Source organism: Antennarius striatus, chromosome 4 (genome assembly GCF_040054535.1).
Source record: "Antennarius striatus isolate MH-2024 chromosome 4, ASM4005453v1, whole genome shotgun sequence".
Lineage (NCBI taxonomy): Eukaryota > Metazoa > Chordata > Actinopteri > Lophiiformes > Antennariidae > Antennarius > Antennarius striatus.
The window spans coordinates 22,435,199-22,461,334 of record NC_090779.1 but is presented as its reverse complement, the minus strand read 5'-3'; the positions used below and the strand labels follow the sequence as shown (position 1 = coordinate 22,461,334).

At 48.4% G+C, this 26,136-nt stretch overlaps 1 protein-coding gene across 1 annotated transcript in view; it reads right to left on the bottom strand.

Moving 5' to 3' along the window:
- Positions 1-26,136, bottom strand: part of plxnb2b (plexin b2b) — a 111,542-nt gene that overhangs the window by 46,933 nt on the left and 38,473 nt on the right. Inside the window, exon 3 of the mRNA XM_068312349.1 lies at positions 11,709-11,786. The gene's annotated coding sequence lies outside the window, so the exon portion shown is untranslated. The remainder of the gene's footprint in view (positions 1-11,708; positions 11,787-26,136) is intronic.

The window sequence follows — 26,136 nt, the reverse complement described above, 5'->3', positions numbered from 1 at the left end:
TCTGATGCTTTAACTGTAATCTGCTTTTTATTTTGGTTTATTCAATAATTTTTTCACTTAATTTGCGTTCCATTGCCTATGGTACCAGTTACCGTAAACTTCTGTCCAAAAGATGACGGTAACTCGTACCTCAGGCTAACCAGATTACGTCGATGGTTCTTTTTTCTTTCTTTCTTTCTTTCTTTCTTTCTTTCTTTCTTTCTAGTGTTTGCTTCTTTCTTTTACATTTCTTTGATATGTTCCATTACTATACAATTTGATATATAAATGACAACATTAAAGTAACATATTATTTTGAAAATAAAAGGTAGTTTTCTAGCATTTTGGAACGGATTAAGACAATTTACAGTATTTGTAATAGGAAAAATGTATTTGGAATTTGAACAAATCGCTATTCGAACGGCCTTCCGGAACGAATTGTGGTCGATAACCGAGGTTTGCCTGTCTGAGAACAGGAACTGACGTGTGGCTCAGACTCAGACAAAAGTCACTGCAGCTCATGTGTAAAGTCTGCAGGCAACGCAGTAGTTAATGTTAGCACATCTGCATGCAGCACCGTCGCTAACACACACACATACACACACACACACACACACACACACACACACACACACACACACACGTTATAATGCTATGTGCTGTACGATTGCTCTTGCTCTGTTTCCCAGGAGGTGGCTACAAGGAACTGGAGCAGCCCTGATTGTTGATGGACACCCGTTGGAATGAGAGGCACATAGCCCACGCTACCCCCACCCCCCCACCCTCAACCCCCATCTCTTCACCTGTAGTCCGTATTAGTGAGATGCGAAACCCATTTCACACCTTGACGCACACTAAAGCTAGCTGCGCTGCACTAAGAGGCAGAAGTAGATATGATTCCTGTGGCTCAGTAGCGACACAGCTGAGGTAACGAAATGACCAACGTCAACTCGAGTAAAGTTTTTAACCTTTTAAGGAGCAAAGCATTTTGGGTAGAACATGTTAGGATCATTGCACCTGTAGGAAAGCAGCCAAATATTATAAAAAAAATATCACTCCATACTTATTATAAATATAAAAGCATCGCATCAAAAGTTGTCCAAACCCTAAAGAAGATCTCTTTTATCCCTACAGGAGCAGGTTGTTGGTCTAAAGCGACTGGGCGGCGCAGGGATCAACCCGACCCCATCAGTCACACTCAAACACACAGTTTCTCACGGTGGATTAATCACCGCCGTCTTCACTTCACTGCAGGTTTGACTCCTGAAAATACGTGCATTTCTCCTCAACCGCTGCCGACACACACACACACACACACACACACACACACACACACGCACACACACACACACACACACACACATACAGTCACCTGAAGAACATCAAGATTACATGTGATTAATCTTTATTAACTGCTCAGTGATTCGGGCTTCCAATCAAAACGCAAAGGTCAGAGGGAATTAGCCCCCGCCACATAGGAATAAGCAGCTTATACCGGTTGCAGATGGCCTGATAAGCAGCGGGTCGCCCTGACGGGGGGCAGGGAGGGGGGGTTGGGGGTGCCGCTTGTTATAGCGATTGCATCTGTACCTCGTCTGTGTGTTTTCATGTCAGGTGAGTGCGCTGACATGGCGCCGCCTCCAGGCGTCAGATGTGGAGTCCGTGTTTACAGATCAGGAAGCGGACACGGGTCCACACACGAGCCAGCTACCAGTTCCGTTTGTGTGTGAGATTTGGCTCATGGTTTCCCGCTCTCTTTATCTCTGAGCCTTTGCTGATAATTACCGCCGTCCCTTCCCTTCCCTCGCACTCCCGCCAAAAAACTGCCCGTCTGCAGGAATTATCACCAGGGCCATCGCAAACTGGAGCGCGCCAAGGTCAGGCCCTGTGTTCAATTTCGCTTTTGACTCCGCCGCACCTTTCTTCTTCCTCGGCCACTTATCCACTTCACTCCCCACCACCACCCCACCGCCCCCCAACACGGCTGCTGCTGCAGGGCTAACCGCTGTTTCCAACAACCCGCAGCTTGACACTCATTCATTTCCAATCCTGCGGGCGGTCGCTTGAATGGCGGCGGACGATTCAATTTTTTGGAATGAAAGTCAAGAGTCCTTTCTGAAATTGACCCTCCCCCCTTCTTTTCCCGCTTGACAGCCCATTACTGCCGCCCCCCCCCCAACCCTTCACTGAGTGCAGCCGCCCTTAAAAGCGGGGCGAGGTGGCGGCCTCGCCGGTTCTCTCCGACGCTTTCACCTCTCGTCTCTAAACTGCCGGCGAGCACTTTAAACCGTCGGGTTTCCTCTCAGCGACGCTCCCAGCTGGATGCCGGGTGGCAATTTAAAAATGATCTATGCAAATGTAATTTCACTGCGTGTCATCCAACGCAGCCAATTAATGAGCGAGCTTCTCCAAAACCAACTATAAATTAACAAGGATAGATATAATAGCCAGATTAATGTGTTTTCCTGGCACTCGTCTAATTGCTAGAAGACTCCAGTGGGGGGCTGGAGCGAGCCGCCTCATTTCTACATGTGATGGAGCACGTTAAGACAGAGAAGAGGAGGGATAAACGCCGGCGTCAACACCATTCGTCATTTTTTTTAAATGAACTTTGTTGTCGCTCCTCGTGGTTTTTATTGAGGGGAATGCGATGGGGATGGGGAGATATCTCGCCCTCCGGGAACGTGTATCGACTTCTGCAGGAATTATTCCTATCAGCTGTCGAGTTCATTCAGACTTGAGAGGAGCAAATCCAGGAGTGGCGGACGGATGCACGGATGGTGGAGGGAGAAAGGAGGCAGAAAACAAGCTCCAGGTTCCCGACAAGGAGGTCTTTTGTTCCACACCTCTCCAGCGATTGTTCCCTCTGCCTGGGGTGGGAACCTTAATCCGCCTTGGAAAGAGGAGCTGGAAGGATTTACTCTAAGTATCCTTATTAGTGGGAATTCAGCGATACGAGTTGGGGAGGGAAAGGGGAGTAGGGGGCAAGGACAACGAGGAGGAGGAGGAGAGTTCTCTGTAGGTGGCGTTGGAATGAAAATACGGGGCTTAACGGGACGGGAGGAGAACGTCCATGAGGAAGACGCTCACCCAGGATCAAACCCGGGTTCAGTCCACCAGAGTCGGCGTCAAAAATAAACACCTGATGCTGGGAGGAGACCAGATAAAGGATCTTTCCAGGTGATAAATTTCTTAATGGCTTTTGTTAAACACACACCCTGCTGGAAGCTCGACCGCGGTACATCGTTTTAATTACACGCACAAGAGCCTAATTAGCTGGATCTGTTGTACCAGAGGCTAACGTGCACCCAATTAGACCCAAATCAAAAGGATGCTACGTTCATATAGGGGGGGGAGGCTCTTTGTTCTTCCACCGTATTCATCTAATAACAAAAGGCGAGTGAAGACGGCGCTTAACTTCCAGAGGTGCTGATGTCGTGAGCGCCATGCTATCTTTAAAACTAATTAAATACACTTTCTCCTGTGAGTGTCTGGGCGGCAGCTTCTTCGCTTGTCAGCGTCTCCATCTTTTTTGTCTCGGCTCGCTGATGATAATCGCTCAAGTGAGGAAGAAAAAAAAATAAAAATGGATGATGATGATAAAGGCGAAACAATGGAGCTCATTATTGTGGATTAACACATTCTTCAGAGTCAAATCCACCAGCTGCTTCCTCGCAGACGAATAAAAGAAAAGGTCGACTCCCTAAAAACGCACTAATGATACAACAAGCGCCGCTTCCGCGGCGACAACGGGATGCTCTTCAATGATATTTTTGCACTTTGATAACTGTTAAACAGGCCCTCAGAGGAGAACAGACGTAGCCTAGCGAGGAAGCTCAGAGCTAAATGTATTCATGAACATCTATAGATGATTTCCCTAATGATGCGACCAACAACAAAAACAGCAGCTCCACCACTTTGGAAAATACAAGCTCATCAAAGAGTTCTCGTCCCACCCCCCTGAAGAACGGCTGCTTCCCTCGGAGGGGCGGTACGATCCCGTGAGCCTTCGCATCAACCTCGCGAAAACTTTCACTTTCTGGCGCGGCACGCTTTTTTATCGCGTTTCGGGGGGGGGGGGGGGGGGGAGCACACAACGGCCTCCTGGGGTGGCGGCGTTTCAGAGCATGTAGCGTTTCATCTCGGTGTGTTCCCTTGTCAGCTGTTAACCGGCGTGGAAGCATGACTGTACGCCGCCTCGCGTTCCCGAGCGCGGGCAGAATTAGCTGTAGCTAAATGGAGTTCCTGTTGTGCTTCTCTGAAAACGAGCGTCGTGGCCCGAGGGCGAATCGTACCGGTGAGGTTACGTACATACAGACGCTGAATTATTCAACTCAAATGTAAGGTTCAGTGAAAACATCAAGAGCAAACAATATCGGCTTCAGTGGATCAACGCATTATTCCGACAAAAACAACGCCCGACGGCTTCACTTCCTGTTCCACCGAGAGCAGGGGTGTCAGTCATTTTCACCGGGGGCCACATCGGCATAACGGCTGTCCTCAAACGGCCAGACGTAACTAAATATAACTATGTAATGTGACTAAATGTAACCACTTCTTAATGTTAAGTACGTAATTGAATTTATTACTTATTCAGGTTAAAAATATTAGTCACACAGGAACAACATGTTTGTTTTTAATGTTAGAGCATAAATCCTTTATAATTTTTCAGGTTTTTAAACCCACAGAACTATCAGTCGAGGATCAAACTATCCAATGAATTATAACCCCCCTTCAAATTCAAGTTAGAACATTAACTTTGTTCAAACATTTCTGTCAGTTATGGGCTTAATTATTGCATTGTGGGAAATGTAGTTTTTGGCCAAAGCACCACTATTAAACTATCTATTTTTAGACACTGACTTTTTATGCTCTCGTGGGCCACGTCAAATGATGTGGCAGGCCACATTTGGCCCCCGGGCCATCTAGAAACAGGAAATCCTAGAACACACCTTCATCGGTGAGGAAGATGAAGCTTTGACATCACTGGATGTTTAAAGAAGGTGGCTGAAGAAGGAATATTCTACAACTGGAGGTATTTTTCTGTCAGGAACGGGTTGAGATTCCTCACGTGTCTGGACCTGCATCAGGTCAAAGCAGCTGAAGGGTCTCTAAGAAGAACCAGAGCCGCCGGTCCTTAAGAGTCGGCCTATTAGAGACACAAACATCCGTATTGATCTGTTTAAACTGATCTGATTCGTTGGTTTTAAACAGCTGATCCAGATTTTACCCAGAATCCCCAGAGAAGACGACGGCTGAGCTGATTTACTGTCTGCAGAAGAAACGCCTCTCCGACCCACTCGAGTGGAAATCTTAAGTCACATCTGAGCGTTGGAAGGGATGTGACAGCGGTGGTGGGATGCTGATTGTTACCATGACAACAATAGACCAAGGATCAGGAGGTGAAGTTGCCCCGCATGCAGCTCTTAACAGCAGTGTGACTCGTCACATGGAGATATTCCCATCGTTTATATACACCGGTGGGACACACACACACATGCCTACACAAGTGTGTGTGTGTGTGTGTGTGTGTGTGTGTGTGTGTTCCTCATCTGAGGCCTAAGCTTCCAACTGGCAGCAAAATCCTCAAATCCTACCTACCAGCTTTGTCATCAATGACAATCTTCTCTCACCGCTCCTCTGTGAGTTCCTGTGAATATTTATAAGTAGGAGCGATGTTGAAAGAGTGGAAACAGGTTGCTACGCTACGGCACAATAACCCAAAGCCACCAATGTTTTCCTTATCTCTGGATCAATAACTAGCATGTTACACAAGCATGCATCCCGGATCTAATCGATGCCAGTCTGTTTCAAAAAAATAAAAAATAAATAAATAAAAAATCCCCATCATCACTTTCACGGCGGCGTGCCACACCGAGTCATCAGCTCACACACTGAATTTTCATTAGCAGCCACTTAATAGAGACGGGGGCGTTTAGACTTCCTCTCTTGGGGGGGTGGGCTGTGTCGATTAGGCCTAGTTAATCTCCATCACAATAAATAATATTGATTACGAGCTCTGGAGTGTGAGGGGAGGGGCGGAGAAATCAAAGCACGGAAATAAATGTTGGAGAGAGGGCGTGGGAGCACGAGCCGCCGTTTCCCTCCGGGTGGAGGGGGTGGGGGGTCCTGATCCTGATTCCACTTCTTCCGATGGGACGTCCTCACCAAGCATTAACCTGACAAATCACGGCAAAACTGTAATGACAACCCCCCCTCCAGTGAAAATAATCTGAGCCGGATGAAGGAGCGTTTCCTCGGAGGAGGCGGTTCACCCACGGGTCACGGCGGCAGAGACGAATTGTTCTCGGCGAAATCCAATCCCGACTCATCGCCGTAACTTCCTGACAGCGAGGAAGGAAAGCGCCAGAATCGGGCTGTAGCTCTGGAAGACTGACGCGCCTGTCGTTGGTTTTGTTTAAAGCCGACTTCTGCGAGGGAGGCGGCGGGTGGTGGGGTGGTGGTGGGGGAGGACGTCTCTGTTCTTGAGGGTGATGACCTTGCAGGGCTTGATAGATCTTCGCCGCCTCGGTACGCCGCCCGGATTTGTTAACAACGTCGCATGCTCAACATCACAAATCAGGGATTGCGTGGCTGTTGTCGGGGGATTATCGGCCCGGTCGTCGAGTTTTTCATCAAACTGCTGCATCGCAAAAACAAATATAAAAAAAACTCCCATCAGCCTTTTGGCAGATGGGACCGTCCTGTTCACTCGTCGACGGGACGCGGTCCTATTTATGCTTTTTTAGAATTTTTATCTCAAATGCTGCACTTGCTCATGAATAAATAAACGGTCTGCTGGGCGACAGAGACACATTAGCTTTTGTGTTTGTCGGATGAGCGTCACTTTGATGGCGGAGGAGAGCATAAATCAAGAAGAAGAAAAAAATGCTTAGGAGAGCAGGCTGGACATCACGTCCAGCATCTGAAGCTGCAATGTGTTTAATATCTAAGCTCTTTATCCTATATGGGGCTGCAGCGCGACGCTGTCTGACACTGTCAGAGCGGAATCCTCTTACTTTCATCTTTATGAGGTCAGCGCTGGAAATGGACAGAGTTCAGACAGATGGGCCCCAGGGAACGAAGCAGGGAAGAGGGATGAAACAGGAAGAGACACTTGGTTCAGATGCTCTGCCGGCCAATCAGGTCGCTGCGAGAGTCTGTCTAGACTCAAATAATAAATGTAGTAAAGACTTAGTGACATACTTTCATGTAAAGTGTCAGCGCTGGCTCCTGGATAACTTATTAACGTTACGTGTTCGTGAATCGAGGATCTGTTCACAACACCGAGCTGAACGTCTCTGGACTCCATGCGACACAGATCAGTTGTTGTTGTTTTAGGGTGGTACAAACACAAAAATCACACCTCAGCCTGAGGGGGACAATGGAAATGACAAAGAGGAAAACACATTTGTGATTCCTGATAGGTAGCCGTGTTTCATCTTTTTTTTTTAATTTAAGTCAAATGTTTTCAATTTGGCAATTTTATTTGGCCTTCAGGGCTGCCGTACACCTGAGACACGTGAGACTCATCGATGGGTCACGATCACAATGAGCTTGATTATCAGCTGATGACATCACAGACGTAACAGGAACAGTCAACCGCTGACTCGTAGCAGGTAGCGTTAGCCGTTAACTCAAAGAAAACCAACATGATTAATGCAAAAGAGGCAAAAAAAACAAAACAAAAAACTGATGTAAATCTCACACTAACAGCAAAGTTTCAAGGTGGAAAATGAAGATCAGCGTCTGCCTGGTGGTGAAATATGTTCCCGGTCTCCTCCCCCCCTCCTGAGTGATGGTGGGCAATAACGGCCTGAAGAGCGTTTTTATGAAGTCACATCGACCTTTTCTGTTTTGGATAGAAAATGTCATCCTTTCATTTTATTCTCGAAAATATTTGTGAAATCCCTCACATTGAACATCAATTCTCCGGGTTTACGACCTAAATCGTGTCGTGTGAGGTCACAGCGACCTTTGACCTCCACATTCTCATCCGCTTGGGTGTGAGCGGATGCTTGTGCATGTGTAATAAATTCCCTCCCACGCTGAGGTACATCACGGCGTCCTTGACCTTTATATTAGGAATCAAAATCCAATCAGCTCCTCCTCCGGTTCGATTTGAATGATGCTAAATTCTGACTGATGAATGCCAACGACGGCGAACCAAATGAGACGAGCGCAAAAAGGAAATCAACGTCTGCCGGGAACGGATGGAGCGATGCTGCCACCCTGCTGAAGTGCAGTCGGCGTTTAATTAGCAGAGAAGAAGAACGTTCTGCTCGGCGGTCCTGATGCTGCCGTTCCTCTTCTGCATCACACACAGATTTCCCATCAGTCACAGCAGAACGGGAGTCCCACTCAACTGCACCGGACAACCAACAAATCTCCTCCAGTGCTGATTGACTGCACACCCCCCCCCCCTCCTGTTCCACTCGCCTGGCCCATTGACCCCCCCACCACCCATCCGCCGTGGGGTCGTCCATAAAAATGACCAGTCACCATCATCTGAAGAGGAGCTTAGATAAAAAGAGCTATTTTTCCCACTTCACCCCTGCTCCAAAAGCTGCACCTCCACCCCCCCCACACCCGCACCCTCCCCGCCCTCCCCCAGCTCCTCCAGAAATGAAGAAGCCTCCATCCTCGGGGCACAAACACAGCCTGACAACCATCTCCTCCCCGCGACAAGCAATCCTTCTCCGCCGCGCCGCCCAAAGAAAAGTGTTGATTCTAACAAAATGCATGACAGCCACTCGCTTATGTTAACAGGCCTCAACCCCCCCCCAATCCCTCTGTTTGAGTTTGGGTTTTTTTTCAACACCCCCCCCCCCCCTCTAACATCTGAACTCTGCAGCCTCAGGGGGGGAGGAGGATGGCTGACACAGAGCCAGACAGCTCCTCTCTGCCTGGAGTTTGAACTCTTTGTCCTGGATGAATCCAGGACGGGGCTGGAGGCGGGGGGGGGGGGGGTAGATGGTATGGGTTGGGGGGGGGGGAAGCAGAGGAGACTGGAGGAAAGGGCCCATCAATATCCTGTCATGACTGCCTGGGAGAGCTGCTGCTGGAGAAATGCTGAGATAACACAAGATGGACAAGTTTACTCCCAGTTTTTCCATTCCTGCTCAAAAACAACCGGAAAGTTTCCTCCGATTACGTTTGGAGACAGCAGAGGCTAAAACAAATGTTAGTGGGTTCAGACGCTCCGGTCCATCCCATCGGCATCAGGGTGAGGAGGAGACGACTGAATTCACCTGTGGGTGAAGCGCCATCTTTATTCATTTCCTCTGCAGACGGCAGCGAAGGAAACTCCCTTCCAGGGGCAAATAAATTCCCCCCGGCGGGCAGAAATGCACCGTCATGGAGCCTTCCACTTCAGCGCCGATGAAAGGAACGCACCGCAAATGAAAATCCATATTAATTACGCCCCCGTCTCCCGCGGCTCGTAAAGGGGAGGGGAGTTTTAAGGTAAAATGTCAGCTTTTAAGCCGATATAGTCAGATTTTTAACGCGTTACGAGCAGTTCCATGGTAACTTGGGACGCTTCGGAGGCGAGGGAGATTCATCCGCTGTCGTTTCTAAAGGCGATGACAAAAACATCTTTTATTTACTTCATTCAGCTTCTCGCTGAAAATTAAAAACAGCCGTTTTTGTCCTCCCTAATCTCTCCAACCAAACGCTACATCGACTCGTCTTCTCTTCCTGGAGAGCCTCCACCCCAGACTCCGCCAGCCGTGTCCTGCATCGCTATCTCGGAGACGGAGCATCACCACCAGGCGGCCGCGTGGGGCCTCTCCGCCATCCTCCAATCACACGCCTGCTGTTGTTTGTCCTCTCCGACGTGCCAAAAAAAAAACAAAAAAACAACAACTTCCCGCTTCGGATCGAACGCGTCGGAGCTTTTTTGAGAATGTCGATGGCGTCGCTTCCTGCTTCCTCGGAGACCGAGGCCTCTGACTAAAACATCACAGCACAAGCACACATGTCAATTGTGTTTTGATCAGCTCAAGCAGATGGCGGGCCGGCGCGCACGACGACGCATCACAAACCACACGGCCGCGTTTGTTTGATTTTTCTTGGACTCAGTTGTTTGCCTTTCGGAAAATGAAATCAAACATGGACGTCCTCCGTGTAGCGGCTAATTAAGCTCCACCGGCAGGGAGAGAAGACGTCAGATGCTGAAGAGGATGAACAACACAAGAAATACTGGAGGGTAAGCGAAAGGTTCGGCTTTTAAAAATCATACGGAGGAAAAAGAACATTATAACGTATGAAAAAAGCACTGATTCTGCAGATCTGATGGGAGAATCTTTAGCTTCAGAAAGACTTTAATTTACTGCTTTGAGGCGTTTTTTCACGGCTCTATCTGCAGTTTGGGTTCCTCTTTGCTTATTTCATGAATTATTGGATCTTTTTTTTTTTTTTTAAATCTCTTTAAGCGTCAAACTGTTAGCGAGGTTTTAACGAGTCATCACCATCTGAACTGATGAGGTTGTCGATATTCTCACCTCCGTCCCAACCCATACCTGAAACAAGACTCCACGGTGTGTGTACTCCACTAATGAGTGTTCTTATGTACAGTTAGTGTTTTTTTTCTCCTCCCCATGTTAAAGAACTTGTTAATTAAAAGTGGATTAAATGCGCAGAAGCTCAGACTGACACACATTACCCACCAGGAGAGCAAGATTAGCCAGAATAAATGGTAATTCTTAGAAATTATAGCAATTTGGGTGCCTGTGTTTAATGAGGAGACGGGAACAATAGTTGTGGGTAATTTTAGGAAATGGAATCACAGCGAGGGTACAGACGCGGTGAAGTCTGGGAAATACAGTTGACCTGCAGATTTCTAACCCTCGCACATGAATGGTCTTTTCAATCCATTCCAACCAATTACACTTAAAGGCAAAAGTGACAATCGCACAAAAGATAAAAACACAAAAGATGTTCCAGGGTCTGGTTTGGCTCTCTCAGAACGAAACGTCAGCGCCAGAAGGAGGATATTAAAATACACAAAGGAAGATGGAGTCGTGCTGGATGAGGAGGTCTCCCTTCAATCAGAGGCAGGTTTTAGACGCTAAGTGAACCTGACGATGACAGCGGACGAGACGGGACGGGGTTGAGAAGACGGTAGCTTTCAGCCGCTAACGGCAAAAGAAGATGATCAAGCGTCTCCCCATCATCGGTCTCTGAATTGACGTCAAAGGTTTCAGCGAAGACAAACAGGAGGTATGATGTCACTATTTAAAACAAAGCATCTCACGATGTCGTCAGCTTCAGTGTGTGACGTCATCGGGTACATCGAAACATGAGGGCGGAGAGGTTTTCCTCTTCTTCACTTCACTTTTGTCTCGTTGTGTCCGGACACGTTTGAGGCGCCTCGCTTGAGTCACAGCTGAATCACATTTCATTATTTCATCGGCATCATAAGTTCTCGCAAAACATTTGCAGAATTCATAGTTTCCATTTTCTTGTTTTGCTGCTTGACGCGTCGGTGAAACGTCACACAATCCGCTTCTTTGCCCATATTTGGCATCAACAACTCCTTCCAATCACTCAGACAAAACGAACCAGCGCTGACAAAAACACAACCTCCTTATTGAAGCTAACGGGTCTATCTCGCTCAGATCGGGCTGCATGCCCTTTTTTTTTTTTTTTTTTTATTGTCAGAATTGGGTCCAGGACCGATCCTGGTGCGGCGCTCACTTCACACAAATGGAGGAAAAAAAACAAACCATTTATCTTTGGCTGCGGTCCTTCTCCAGTGATGGATGCCGCTGAACCGAGCAGGTCGACTCCTCCGCTGAGGGTTCCTAAGAGAGAACCAGACACAAAGTGATTTCACCGGGGGTGTTAACGACGGACCTCTGACCCCCCCCACACCCCCATCTCTCTGAACTTTAACCAGGAACAATTTCAGATCATTGGGAATGTGTTCGCGTCTCTCCCCCCCGCCGTCTGAGGGAGAGTATTACATGTGTGTGTGTGTGTGTGTGTGTGTGTGTGTGTGTGTGTGTGTGTGTGTGTGGGTGGGGGGGATGACGAGATGGGCAGGCTCGCTCTGTTTTGGTCTCGTCAATCACCTTGGTGTACAGTAAATGATTTTTCAACAAGCTCCGGGGTGATGGATAATCAGGAGGGGAGGGTGGGCCGAGAGGCCCTCGAATCACCGCGCCCCTTGTTGTGCTGCGCACGTTTTTCCATTTGGGCACCAACGGTAACCGTGGCGCCCGGGGGCCAACTCTGTGATGGATTCCCTCTCCTGGCAGCTTTCTTTTGTTTCAAAAGAGCACTCAGGATGAGAGGGCGGCGGTGGATGGGTGGGTGGGAATGGCACTGGGGTGGGGTGGGGGGTGGGAGGGCATCTGGGGACAGAAGTCCCACGTTGAATGAGAAGCTGCCAAATGCATCCCCTTCCTTCAGGGCTGGTGGTCCTGGAGGGGGTATTGGTGCTTTTGGGGAGGTGGGGGGGTCACATCTGTGCAGCTACGCCAAACCCTCCGGCAAGTGGAGGCATTCGAGTCACCAGGAAGACTCCAGAGATGCAAAGAGGGGCTAAAATTCACCCCGCCCCCCCAGCATCCTCCATCCGGAGCTGCCAGACGGGCGCGAGGCTAAACCTCCAATCATGCAATCATCGCTCTGCCTCTCAGCGCCGCCGCTTCTGCTTTTATTCAGGTATAATTAAAGTTCTGTTTATACCGTTTAAAGTCCATTTAGGTGATTCACCGTCAGCATCCCTGTTTCCCTGGCGATTCCACGGAGGAGTTCATTCTGATGCAGCGGTTTGTACTTCCGTCTGCCCACAACTCTGGTTCCGTCACCGATGAAATGCCATAAAAAAAAAAAATTTGGCGCCGTGTTTTCCAGGCACCCCCGAATAAAAATGTACGAAACAAACTGGGAAAAAGAAGTTCCCACACTCGTTTGATGTTGATGGAATTTTGCATGTCAGAATTAAAGACAGAAACAGTTCAGGGCACAGAATTATAAATGTTTTCCATTTATTTGGTGGGAGTGGAGCTCGGCTGGTGCCAGAGCAAACAGAGGCCCGTCCAAACGTCCAGAACTTGCTTCTGGCAGTAAGGCTTTTAATCTTCAGGCAGCTGCAGCTAAGTCTGCTGAGACGCTCCATACGGTTGTTTCTGCATGACTGTGTTCCGCACAAACACAACTCGCTCCTTATGTGATGTCTGAATTATACTCGCGATGCTGCGCGGCGGGCTGGACCAGGTACCGCCCCACGACGGAACAATTCCTAATGAACTGGTCTCATTTGAAGGCACCCAAACGCACCGCTGGGCGTCTGCTGGGGTAAAAACTACTGCGTGGATGTGACAAGATGGAACCCAGGCCAGTCATTGGCTACAGAGTCCCCCTAATTCAGGAACGCCGCCTCTGATTGGCCAACAGTGGATGGCAGAAAATAATCGTTTTCAACGGAGAATAATAAACGAATAATCCTGGAGGATGTTAGATTTATGCATTTCCTTTAGGAGATTACAAGCGAATACGACGGCGCTGTCGCCTGATTGGACGAGAACTTTGGGTGGTATTTAACGTTGGTATGTGTTATATTTTTTTACTGATCTTAGCGTAGCTTAAGTTCTCTTTAGGACTCATCTAATCTTCATTGTCCAGAAGGTTTTTATTTCTTTATCCAGGAAACAAATGATCAGCAGATTTCTGCTCCTCGCTGAAAACCAGCAGACTTTGTGATTAAAAGGCTTCAATAATCTGAATGAAGCACTTGAACACTAAAAATCTGGGTCTGTACACTGATTGTTAGCGGATACATGAAGTCTGGGGCGAGAGGAAAACTGACTTCTAACTGAGATTGTTTAGACGAGACTTGGCGGCGGCGAAGAGGCGGGCCTGAGACGACGCTCCATCCATCCTCGGTTTTCCTGATTCCTCCCGGCTCTGAGAGTCGGCATCAACATTCACCGCCAGGTTCCACTCCGGATGGCACCGTATACAATTTGAGCCGACATCTCCCAATGCCAGCCAGCCTCATTCCGAGGAAAGCGGCTCCTGCATGCTGAACCTGCTTGTGTCCCTCTGTGGCCCCCCACCCCCCAAAACACCACCACATCCACAAGACTCTGATTTATTGGTGATTACTTAGAGACAGTTTTTGTTATTGCATCTCAAAACCACCAGTTTGGTTTCTCATAAATACAGGAATAATAAGACGGGACACATGATTACAGCCTGTTCGCCGCCGCAGGAACAACCTTTCCTATTATGTGCGGATGCGAGGCGGCATCGTAGGATTTGAAGTGCGGGGCTTTAACTTGGCAATCATGACCCTGCCCAGGATTTCCATTAAAGAATATCTGTCTCATTTGATTATAGAATGCAATCTGCACATGGCGAGATAAAAAAGTGGGAGCGGGTCACACTCAATATCTCATCATTATGTAACAAACTTGGGGAGGGGGAGGGCGACCATTGCATGCGTGCATATGCGCAACACGCCTGCAGATAACAGTCAAAACTGGCAGCGCTCTCATCAACTCACAGCTGCCACAGATAGCAGCTGGAATTTAGAGCGATAGCAAAAAGATCCGAATCCAGTAGGAGGTTTTTTTTTTCACTTTTCTACTTCCTGTCTGGCAGTTTGAACAACAAACAGCAGGATTTACAGCCACGAGGAGTAAATACGAGCAGGACCAAGAGGTCTTCCAGGCGTCATTCGGAGACATTCCTGCCTGCGCCGGAACTGCGGTTTCATTTTTAAACATTATAAGGGGCTGCTTCGAAGAACAGTAAAACAGCACTTAACGTCCCTCTCCATCCCAAGAGAGAAAAATGGATGCAAATGGATGATTTCTCATGCAATCCCCCCCACCCTCCCACCCCCCCCGCCGCCTCGAACGCTGCCCCGCAAAGCACTTAATGCGGCGGGGAAATGGGCATTTCGACTTCGCCTTACAGCGCCTCAGAGATGGAGTGGGAGATTGCTGCGGTGTAATTCCACTTCTTTCTCTGTGCCAGTAAACCCCCCCCCCATCCAATATTTCAGCAATGATTTAAGGATGTTTAAGAAAAAAAACAAGAAAAAAAACAAAACAAAAAAAACAAACCCCCTCCTTCTCACCCATTTGTGGGGAAATTATTTTTAGCTTTAGAAATCCATGAGAATGAAGGAGGTGGGGGTGGGGGTGGGGGGGTGGGATGCTCCTTACAATGCCAGTGGATTATTGGCAGCTTTTAAATCCCATCAGAAAGGATGGAGCGGAAACAGATCCCGGTGTTACATGGAGGAGTCAGAGCGGCGGCGTATTGTATCTCGTCCTCCTCTCTTCCCTCGGAGCGCCGGGACACTCCCAGGGAATTAACCCCGCCGTCATTACGCCGGTGGGGGTCAGCGGATCTGTGGCATGTGTGGAATCACCAGCAGGGCCCCACCTCGGGGCCTCTTCAAGCCCAAAAACTGAGCAGCAGAATACCCACAATGCTCGGCTGCTGTAATAGGGACAGCAAATAGTCCCTGCAGCACAAAAACAGGACGGATATTCAACCGCCTCTGAGTCCGAGCGGAGGGCCCGAGCGTCGGAATGCTAATCGCACCCACCGAGGTGACAAGGCTCGTTTTCAGCTCCAGCCTTCAGGGAGAAAGCGGCCGCGCCATCTCCTAAACCGACACCGCAGGTAGGACGGCGGCCCGAGTAACGAGCCTGATGAGAGGAGCGGCTGGAGGCGCCTGCATCACCACACGCCTGGTTGATGAAGGAGGAAGACGAGGAGAAGGAGGAGGAGGAGGAGGAGGAGGAGGAGGAGGAGGAGGGAACCCGAGCATCCAGACCTACCCGACATGAAAATGAAACACATGGAGGAATTTCAGCGACCCTTTGTGAAATGTCTTTCCATTCGGCGCCCTGCTCGGAGCAATTTACCCTCCTTCTCCTGCATCGACAAAGGTGGCGAGATGAGCAAAGAGACATTCGAGCGCACACTGCCCCCCCCCCCCCAGGGCATCATTATCCTAGACACAATAGACATAAGCGTTGCCACCAAAAGTAATGAAGCTGTGGGTCTACCTGGCTCAGGGCGGCCCCTATTTTCACGTATTGAAATGGAAAGAATGAGACAGAACGGAGTTTATTAAAGACGACAGAGAAGAAGAAGAGGAACGCTAGCGGTGTCTTTGCTACGGGCTGAGGAGAGCCAGCCAGGAGTCGGGGTAAGTCGTGTTTTTCCAAGTCGACTGGCGCTGGCTGGGTAAACGCTGGGTTGGGTCGGGATTTGGCTGCCAGATCCGAGAACACAAGGATCCTTTTTTTCTCCTGCCAATCACAACCAGATGTGCCCGGGCTTGTTTCAGGAATTCCAACTCGTGGTTCGGTTTGACTCTGTAACGGCGCAGACAGAAACACTCAAGAGGAGACCTGAAAAGAGCGGAACGGCCTCCGAAGACACGCTTTTCAACACTTCCCTTATTCCCCTCAGGTTAGGGATTCAATCTGACAGGTGACTGTAGGGGAACCTGTCCCGTCAACGCCGGGTCCAACCCATCCATTACGGATTTATTCCACTTATTCATCAGCAGTCCTAGAAAACGCAACACGAGCGACGGCTGCCGAGGCCTCCGCCTGTGGGTGTATCTTAATATTTGAATGTCGCTGCAATGTTTTTCCCTCCATCACAGCGTGAACACAAATCTGTGCCCTGCAGCTAAAAGCTAAGACACTAACAACAGAAACCTAAAGGCCTACAGAGACGACGATAGCAGCGGGCGCGCAGCTGCCGTTTTGAAAGATGCAGAGGAGGTCGTGCGTCAAGCGCCGAGGAAGTCGGGAGCCGCCGCCGCCGCCGCACAATTAGCTATTCATCACACAAAACTGATTAGGGGATTGTTCATCCATGCACGTTGTGTGAGGAAGTATTACACGCCGGCGTAACCTCTTCCCTCCTTCCTCCCGCTCTGTAACTCCTCCGCCACGGATCCACCTCCAGCAGCGATATCAGCCGGCACCATCTGTTCCCTGCAGCGGGTGTAAAAATTGAGCTGCTTGAGAGTTGTCCGATATCGATCGCAGCAGCATTAATTTCCTAACGCCACATGCGGCGTGTCGTCGCCGCTCGCAATCGCAATCACGGGATCTGTTCGCTGAGGTCATGCCCCAAAGATGCCACCGCTCATCATCAGAATTCAGCGCCAGAGCGACGCGTCGAATGTCAGCAGCGCCGCCCGATTGACGGCGTACAACATGTGTGGTTTTGGTTCATGCACTTAATAATAAAAAAGAATGATTTTTAAAAATTTATCGGCGAATATCAAAGCAATTAACAGAGTGACCTGACCCGGAGCTCAGTTTCAGGTCGTATCAACATGTCGCCGAGCAAGAAATCCAAATACAGATTAAATAACGGGGAGCAAATGAAAAAAAAAGACTCTTTTAAGACTTAAAGCACCAACAAAGATTAGCAGCAAACCATTCAGACGTATTTAATTAACAAGATAAATGTTAATGAAGTGGACAAAAAAAACCAAAAAAACAACTGCAACAAACCTTAAAGGTTTCTTTCCTGGCTTTTAATAATAATGGATTGGATTTATATTATAAGGCTTTTTCTGGGAGCTCAAAGCGCTTCACACTGAATCCAATATTCCACAGTCAGACCGGTGGCGGAAAAATACATCTGTGATCACGGATTACACAGAAACACGAGGGCTGATCCACGCTATCGGCCTCTTCCACAACATCAAACACACACATTCACATTCACACACCACTGTGAGACACGGGAGGCAAGTGAGTGAAGTGTTTTCACTCAAGGACACAACGTAGAAGGACTGGGATGGAGCGGAATTCAAACTGGCAACCTTCTGATTATCGCACGGCTCGCTTCACCTCTTGAGGGTCAGTCATTCATTATTAATCGGGTAATTGACAGTCAAAGAAATCCTGTCGTGTCAAAAAAAAAAAAGGAGGTTCATGTTTAAAAAAAAAAAAAAAAAGAGAATAAAATTCTTTATCTGCTTGAAAATTTAATGGCCTCTCCCGGGTTCATTCCCTGACCTCCTCCATGAAGGAGCAGCTCAGGTATCAGGAGGACTCCGACTCATCTGTGGTCATGAATTCACTCACATATCATTAATTTGCATATCAATAATTCATACACACAAATTAGCAGCAGGAGTGTTGAAGCCCAGACGTTTACATCATTTACATCCAATGGTTTTCAATTTATTTAGCTCGACTAAAGAATTGACGGTAAATCTGAACACCAGCTGAGCTGCATATGAGCGTTATTAACCGACAATAAATTAACTTTAGGCAAAATAAATACCTTTTCTTTACGGGCGTAGGAATATCTACCAATAACTAGAACCATTCCCAAGACTCCAACACAGAATAATGCAAAACGTTTCACTTCTGGACAACAAAATACTTTCATCACGCAGCGTCCAAACTGGTCACCAGCTCTTCTTCTTCTCCTTTCGGCTTTTCCCTTCAGGGGTCGCCACAGCGAATCAGTGTCCTCCATCTAACCCTGTCTTCTGAATCCTCTTCTCTCACACCAACTACCTTCATGTCCTCTTTCATTACATCCATAAACCTCCTCTTTGGTCTTCCTCTAGGCCTCCTGCCTGGCAGTTCAAAACTCAGCATCCTTCTACCAATATATTCACTATCTCTCCTCTGGACATGTCCAAACCATCTCAGTCTGGCCTCTCTGACTTTATCTCCAAACCCTCTAACATGTGCTGTCCCTCTGATGTACTCATTCCTGATCCTATCCTTCCTGGTCACTCCCAGAGAGAACCTCAGCATCTTCATCTCTGCTACCTCCAGCTCTGTCTCCTGTCTTTTCCTCAGTGACACTGTCTCAAGACCAAACAACATCGCTGGTCTCACCACAGTTTTGTACACCTTTCCCTTCATTTTAACTGAAACTCTTCTATCACACATCACACCTGACACTTTCCTCCACCCAATCCATCCTGCCTGAACACGCTTCTTCACCTCTTTTCCACACTCTCCATTGCTCTGGACTGTTGACGTTAAGCACTTAAAACTGGTCACCACCTATAGTGTCCAATATTTTTTTTTTTAAATTTTATATACTGGTTTGATCCCCGAAGGGAAATTAAGAAAGCACACTCTAGCTACTGATTACAAACGCATGCATACATATTTGTGAGTACAGGCCCCTGTATCACACACACACACAAAGGGGCCTGTAGGCATGCAGGGGAGGTAGAGTGGCAGGCAGCTCCTTCTTGGTGCGCCTCAAAATGAGCAATTTGTAAAGGGGACGGCACCTTGCTCAAGGGTGCCTCGGCAGTGCTCCGGAGATGAGCTGACACCTCCCACTGTTAGCTCACCTCCGGGTATTTTTGGGGGGGTGGGAGCGGGAATCGAACCGCCGATCTTAAATCATAGGACGACCCGCTCTACCGCCCGCTTTACCACTGAGCCACTGCCGCCCCTACAATATGTCTGACTTCTACTGTTAGCTGCTGCTAACGGTGATTAAATCATGCAAAACACTAAATTGTCCAGTGCGGTTAGCTTAGCTTAACTTCTCGATGACATCAAATCAAAATGTCTGATGACTAAAACTTTTTCAGGAGCTCAGCAGGAGTTACAGACAGGAAGTGGAGAAGAGGAAGTTTATAACCAGACACAGGGATGTAAGTCAGACTCCTGAGGAGGAAGTGAAACAGCTGAGGGTTGGAAAACAGGAAGTGGTGGGGAGTTGGTGAGATGCTACCATCACGTTCCTCTGCCGCGTCAGCATCTCAAGTCATCCTGGCGGATGAGAGTCCTTCTGTTGTTACGGCGACCAACTAAGAGGCTTCAACAGAAACCAGCACTGAAACAGTCAGTGGCAGGAAACGCTAGCAGAACATAAACAGAGAAGAAGAACCCGACTAATGAAGCAAACAGGAGAGATCTTTATCGGGTTCAGCAAATCCTGGAGGATCGCACCCGCGATGCGCTCAACATGTCATAACAACTCGAGTCGCGTCTGAAGGTGCCAAAGCGACACAGGCCGCGATCCCATCAGACGTGTCGGAGGTGTTTAAGTGGTTTCTTCACACTTCGTCTGGATGTACCAGAATGCACCAGTATACCTGCACGCACTGCGAGCCGCGTGAGTCCAACATGTAGGGAGGATAAACTGGGTGGGATCCAGAATCAAACTGGTTCCACTCATCCTGGAGTTTTTATTCTAAGCAAAAAGGAGTGGATGAACAAATGAAACGCACACAGACAGGAAGCGGATGGATCGCGGCCACGTGATGGAGTCGAGTCATCCGAGACTGGAAGAGACTTCAGGGCCACGTTAAATTTCTCCAGGGGGTTAAAGGGCGAGGGGCACCGCCTGTGGAGGTGGGGTGGGGGTCGCGCCCCTCCGGCTGCTCTCCGGGAGTCGGTCCATTGTGGTCGACTGTATGGATGGATGAGGTCAATAGATCATTAAAGCAATCCCAGTGCTCCTGGAATAACACAGGGATCAGAGGGGAGATAAGAGCCGGATCGATGCTGGATGGACGGAGGGGGGTGGAGGGGGTGTGGGGAGGGGTGGGGGAGTGGGTGCATTATGACGGTGAGGTTCTAGTTTTCCATTAGAACTTCATTCCTTCTGCTTCTTACAGGCTTGAAATTAGAATTATCACAATTTTCTTGATCAACACCGACGATCATTTGATCTATTTCATCGCCGCCTTTCAGGAACAGAATGACTCTGATAAGCTTTAATAAATATGGGGATTGTTTGTTGGGTATTTCTAAGGCTTCATTACATTCATCATTCTCGCATCCATCTTACATTTTTATTACTGCCTGCAGTTAATTTCTTTCTCATTTTTAGCTGTAGCAGCACAGGGGCATTCATCTTGATCAGGATTACTTCACTTAAGAGAAAAATGTTTTATCATATGAAAGAATTTCTGCGAATGTGACAAAAAGAAACAAATCCAATAAGGTTTTTATGATATTATATAAGAAACTGTGGGGAAAAAAAATAATGAGAAACATTCTCAAATTATTTTATTTTCGAGGTATTAAACGATCATATTCGGATTTTATTTTCATCCCATTGGAGGAAATGGGTTTTTTAAAATTTCCTGAAATAGGATTTAGTGCTTAGAATCAGTTTATTCCAGGTTATGGAGGCTGATGCGAGGCGGTGGAAAGGAAGAAGCGGCTATCGCGTCGGCTGGAAGTCGTTTCCTGTCTCTCCTCCGGGGATCAGCTCCGGATGACCGTGACCCTCCAGAGGATAAACCGTTATAGATAATAAAGGAGACATTTCCGACATGTTTGGCCTGATTTTAAATAATAGCACGTTTCTGTCTGCATGTTTTCCTCCATGCTGAAAAACTGACTCTTTTCTGATCCAGTCAAGTGTTTTTGTGTACCGGTTCAGGTCGCAAATCAGATTTAAATCCAATCTTGGATGATTTTTTTTTTGTCGGATTTAAGGAATAGAATCTTGTGTCAGATGAAAGCAGGAAAGAGTGTGGTGATGTCGGTCTCAGATACCATCAGTCCTGGGAGATTCTTCTACTTGTTTTAAAAACCCATCTTGAGTGAAATGTTCCTCTTCAGTTGGCAGATCATTTTTCTTATTTCTAGTATTTTTTTTCTTGCTGCTAAGTTTTGCAGCATCGACGTTGCAGACAGCTTTGTTTTTATCTTCCTCCACCCCAGAAGAGCAGAGGTGATAGCAGGATGAATACTAAAAAGGAGAGTAATAAAATACTTGTACCTTCTAATATAATGTTCCCCACTATGAGCTGGAGAGTCATGTGACCGCCAGACACGATCACTGTTATTTCTAATATTGGTAATAATATAAATCGTCTCATTCTGAATGATGGAAAGGTCATTTCTTGATTAAGAACGCAATCAGGATATAAAAATAAGTCGATTTAAAAGCAGTTTGGCTGCAGATAAAAATCAGACCAGATGATCCGTGACATCACAGCAGTCCTCCTAAAATACGCACGCTGTGAATTAAGCTGATTTAGCACTAATAGAGAGTTTGAATGATAAAATTCATGGGTGCAAAATGCAGTGGAGTGTTTCTGCAGACTTTAATTAGAGGATGAGCTAAAAAAGCAGCAGATAACCGGCTGGGTTTAACCTTTACTGATTCAGGGGTGAAAAATCACAGCAGACCAGATTAAAATCAGTGACCAGAACAGGTAGAATAATCCTGAAATCCCCTTCTAGAGATACAGCCCCCTCCTGAACGCTATAGGGACTACTTTTTTTGGGGGGAAAAAGGTGCACTGCTGTTGGATTTCTTAATGCAATTTTTCACTGCTGTGAGCAGCACAAACTATTTCCTTCACCTCCACAGCAGCACAGATCTCAGAGGTGGATATCTCCAAACCCGGACACACAAAATAAAAACTCATGGCTAGAAACCATGAAATGTAAGCGAGAAAGCGTTTTTAATCTCCATCCGGCGGCGGGGGTGTGGTGGGGGGTGGGGGGGGTCGGCCTCCGCTGCTCCGGAGGTCTGGGTGGGGAGGCGGTCAGTTGGAATCCTTCTCCTCTAAAGTCGTTTCATATCCACTAATAGAGACGGCCGTGTCTGGTTAACGCATGAACATCAGGAGTTATCAAGCAAACTGATTGACTGGCACATTATACCCCAACCCCTCCAGGCTAGCACTCCGCTAAATATGCCTTTCTATCAATGTAATTATAGAAAAACAACACTGTGTTCCTAATGCCCCCATAAAGGACCTCCTAATGCAGGCGAGATCAGCGTGAGCGCGTCGTTATGGCGCCGATCCATTTTAAAAGGTCAACACCTGCTGTTGCTCAGATTCCCTCACAAAGAGCGCCGAGCATCGATTCCGGATCGCAGCCGCTCCGGATTCCTTCAGCATCAATTCTGTGCCTCATAATAAATCAACAGGGAGGAAGAGGAGCCCCCCCCCACCCCCTTCCTCCTCATCAACCTCATCATCACATGGAAGCAGAGTTAATATTGAAATAAACAGAGCAGGGGGTAAAGCTGGGGAACCGGTGCTTCCTGTCTGAGCCCCCCCCCCACAGGGGAGGCAGAAGACGAGGAGGGGACAGGAAGATGTGCAGACGCCCCGCCCTGAAGAGGAAGAGCTGGTCTGCCCCGGCGGACATCTGCTCCACCAGGTGTGATTAAGAGCGGCGCTGCAGCGGGACGCCTAAACGGGGCTGGGGGTGCATGGGGGGCGTAAGGCGGGGGTGGGGTGGGGCTACTACACTGTTTCAGGGCAGATGGAGGCGAGGATGGGGGTTTGGAAGGAGGAAGAGGAGGAAAAGATATACAGATGGAAGCATTGATAGTTTTATTATTATCATTAGATATATGTAGATTTGACCACTGACAAGTTCAACATCCCATAATGTTCCCTCAGAGTAAAACTGCCCCCCCCCCTTCAGAGGAGCCTCCAGGATGGATGTGGGCAGCGGTTTTGGCACACCGGCTGTCACCTAAAAGTCCAACACACCTGCTGCCATGGCAACCAGGCGAAGGGATTGCTCTCCCTGACGCCAGCAGGCCGCTTCATGCTTTAATGTGAAGCGACAAGTCGCCGGAATTAATTTATGTGTTGTCAGACGCAAAAAAGAAAAAAGAAAAAAAAAAGAAATAAAAAGAAGAAAAAAAAAGTTCTCCAAACAGATTTAATTTAAAGAAATAAAATTTAAAAAAAATAAAGAAGAAGCAATTTTCTGTATTATTATTGGCTCCTCTTCACCACCGCTGCCACGCCGGAACTCTCCGCCGGCGCGTTTGGAGAACTCCAACTGATCTCTCTCCTGGAGGAGGCAGCGATGAGGAAACCTTTAACGAACAGGAAAGCATTTCCATTTCACACAGTGGTGAGGAAGAGGAAGAGGAAGAGGAAGAGGAAGAGGAGGAGGGGGGGCAGCAACCAGCTCCTAAAGGGAGTCTCGGATAAAAAAAAGCTGCTCACCCAGAGATATCTGGGAAAAGAGAGACAGACTTAACACCAAATCATCCCGCTGTACGACTCAGAAGCTTACCTACGCTGACAACTGACGGGACGAGTGTGGCGCCGTGTGTAGCTTATTAGCATCTGTGAACATCGCTTTGCTCGCACTCCTCAGAGCAGCTCCATCTTTACAGCAGACTGAGCTTAAGTAAAAAAATATTAATAAATGCACACACACCACCAACACATTGGGAGTGGCTTTGGCGCCCATCACACGTGTCAAACCTGTTGCTAATGGGCCCGAGGGAACGGTTCCCCTCAGCCGGGCGCTGATGATGGATTTGCGGCGGCGGCGGCGTTAATGTCGCCTTCTGCGATTCAGAGCAGCTGGAAATAAAACATGTTCCATTAGTCTGGTCTGGTTTTATATCACCGACCAGCACAGACCTGCTTCCATAATCCATCAGGTCACATGCTCCCATCTGCCAATGAGGCGATAGCAGACGTCCCCCCCCCCAACCACCATCAGCACTACCCGCTGTCAATCTGCTCTCGCCTCCTGTAGCCCAGCGAGGGGCACGACTTGACAGGAAAGTATATATTTGTATGTGCTAACATGGCGGCACAGAACGACGCGCCGGCGCCGCACAGATGGATCTGATGGGAGGCGGGAGATTAGAACAAGCCCTCCCAACCCCTCCAAAATGCCCCCCAGCTCTCTGAAACCCTACCATCTGATGGTGGAACTGGATCCAACCCGGGGGTTGGAGTCATTCACCAAAACCCTTCCTGGTGTTTGACCTCAAGACGTGAACGTCAATCTAGAGCTCTTCACTGGAGCGGTCGGCTGTTGATCGATCGGGTCTCCTCAGACGGGGGCTCGGCATCCTCCGCGTGCCCTGCTGACCTTTCCCGGGTCAAGCAGGAGGCGGGCGTGTCTTTTGCAAGTTTACACAGATGGTGGCGCTGGCGTGGAGGTGACGGATCCAGGCAGACCACGCCCTGCCCGACCTTGGCAACACCGCGCCGATGGTGGCGCCAGTTGTGGTCTAAAACAAAAACAGCCTCAAGAGTTTATTAACGGCTAAACGGGGGGAGGAAATGGGAGAGGGGAGGAAATAAATGAGAAAATGACAACGGACGGAAGATACAGGGGGGGGGGGGGGGTTGGCAGCCGTCCATGAAAAAGACAGCTGGCAGCGACATCCTTCACAAACCTGGCGATGCAAGCGGCATGATGGGAACAACCTCAAGAGACACGGGGGGAGGAGGAGGTCTGGGGGAGATAACGTGACTCTCGTCTTCAGATTTTGGTGCTAATTAACGCAGCTCCACCAACAAGCCCCCCCCCCCTCTTCCTCGAAACCTCAAAACTGGGCCCCCCCCTCCGGCGTTCAAGCGACGCCGAGGGAGGAAAGGTGAGGTGGCCTTGTGTGAAGGTGAGTCGACTCTCCTGCCAACCTGCAACCGGGTCGCTCCGCCGGAGAGAAGTAGGGCGAGGGGGGGGGTGAAGATGGATGAGCGCCGGGACGCTGATCAACGGCAGAGTCTCTCCCTCTCCGTCGTTCACCTCATCCAGAGAGAGGGAGGCGAGAGAGACGTGAGGCGGCCAATGAGGCGGCGCCGATCCAGTCACAACGCCACGGACACAAATCCTGGTTCTGTGCCATTAGCTCCAGACCGCCATAAATCAGGCCGCCGGCAGGACGGGGGGAGAAGGCCAAACAGAAGTCAGAAAGCCGGAGAGACGCCGCTCTGATCTGACAGCGAGGAGAACAAACAGCAACCTCTGTAAGGAGGAGGCATCCATAACGACGGGACAGGCTGGAGGCGGAGGGCGCGGCAGCCAATCAGAGCAGAGAGTCTGCAGCATCAACGACCAGACGTCACCACAAGATGCTAAAAACTAATTAAACTCCATTTACCCTCACTAACAAGGGCCACAAACTAGTTAAACTAGTTCAGTGTTGTAAAGAAAAACTGTTGAGATATTTAATTTTCCATATTGGCGGATGGATACGTCAGCTGAGACCGGATCTCCTTCTCATTGGTGAGGTGAAGACGTAGCTTGTGTGTTCTAGTGACTTTTGCGTTTCCCATCCTTCTTTATCATTGTTTACGTAACTTTTATGTAAATAATTATTCACAGGTAAAGCCTGCATGTTATTGGTTGAAAAAAAATGTTTATTTTTCATACCTTAGGGGGTCTGATGCTTTTTTAAAAGGCTGGAATGGATTAAAATGTT